Below are 1,802 nucleotides of genomic sequence, written 5' to 3' on the forward strand. Positions count from 1 at the left end.
TTAGGCTGTGTTTACATGAGAAATTTCAACCCGGGTCGAGTTCAGCCCGGGTTGAAAGTCTGTACGATAGACAAAAGAGGTGAGCGTTTACATGAAGACAGTTGACCCGGGTCAAATACTGATATGCCGCCAAAAGTCCACTTCTAGAGTCCTGTATGGTCACGTGAATCCGTTCGCGCGAAATTAAAGATTAGAGAGGTTAAGTTACACGTTTTTTGCCCTTTTTCAAAACGCGGTGCAAATCTCACGTTACGTGTAATTTTTAGAGGTTAAGTTACACGTGCGACGTGACGTGAAATTTTGCCTGGCAGGATTCGGGTTTAGTTCGCACAAATATCAAATCTTCCAACAAACTTGATAAATCTCGATAAAATTCCGGAAACTCACACAAATTCGATCGGTATAACCAAGCGAAACTTCCAAAAACTCACGTCATGAACTTACGTGCGGGACAGTCAACTCACGTAAAACACGTCAAATTTTACGTGAGTTTTTTCACTTTTTGACGTAAAAGTTCACGGACGTAAGACTTTTACGTGAAACTTAACCTCTCTATTATTTGCATCTGCAGTGCTGTTCAAACCTGGCGCGAGATACGCACAGAAGTACGTTTGTACGATTTTCTTGACCCGGGTTGATTTCAACCCTCCCCTTGGGGGGAGGGTTGAAATCAACCCGGGGCGAAATTTCAACCCGGGTCAAGCGCAGTGCGTCATGTAAACGCGCCATTCACTTTGTGCACATGGGGGGTTGAAATCTGACCCGGGTCGAACTCAACCCGGGTTGAAACGCTTCATGTAAACACAGCCTTACTATCTTTCGGGGGGAACTGTCTTTCGGGAATTTCGGGGTGATAACCTCGGCAGTGGAAAGTGTATTTTTTATAGGGGGTACTAAGTCATTGGGGAGAGCTAACTTACGTGGAAATACGGTAGCTTGTGCACATTTTCGCCGCACTCACCTTTCCCTCTTCGGTCCGACGTAACCATGCATGAACCTTCCAAGTTGGAAGGCTGTTGGTTTGCGCACTGGAGATGTGTTAGAGCTAGGTCTCAAGTCGCTGATTGTCTCAGTAGCTTGTCAGTTTTGCGTGCTACTAATAACCAGGCCATTTATAATTATCACACTTTCTGACTGTTTATCATCATTCTATTGATCTTGCTACAGTCGTGGATAGTTGCTGCTTAACTCGTTCTCATGTGTTTTCTTCTCCTTTTTACATTAAATGTTATTACTGGCTCAGTATCCGAGTTAAAATACAGAAAAGAGACGAACAAACCTAGAATAACGTTGACAAATCTACAGACCAAATGATAGCGATTGGAGGAGAGGAAATCACACAAGACAGACATCCAGTAACGAACAAAAGTATCCTAACAACTATCAAAAGCCTCGCTAGTGTAATGAGGGTCCGAAGAACTCCGAACCAGGGCAAAACTCCATACCGTTCAAATGGTGGCAAGACCGGGACTCTGCCAGCCGATGATGATCGTAGCCAGGAGCACGGTTTTGAACACAGTGCGTCATCTCTATTATCTCCTCCGCCTGGTAACCATGGTAACATGCTGTCAACCGATCAACATGTTTTAGCCTATCAAACAAGGCTTCGTTTTAACTCGGATTCTGGGCTAGTAATAAATGTTTTTAAAAAAAGAGGAGAAGAAAACACATGAGAACGAGTTATGCAGCAACTACCCCCGACTGTTTATCATCTTGTTACAGTCGTGGATAGCTGCTGCATAACTCGTTCTCATGTGTTTTCTTCTCTTTTAAACAAGACTTACATAATGAAACTAGTCTCG

This window comes from Sycon ciliatum, chromosome 9 (assembly GCF_964019385.1).
Source record: "Sycon ciliatum chromosome 9, ocSycCili1.1, whole genome shotgun sequence".
Lineage (NCBI taxonomy): Eukaryota > Metazoa > Porifera > Calcarea > Leucosolenida > Sycettidae > Sycon > Sycon ciliatum.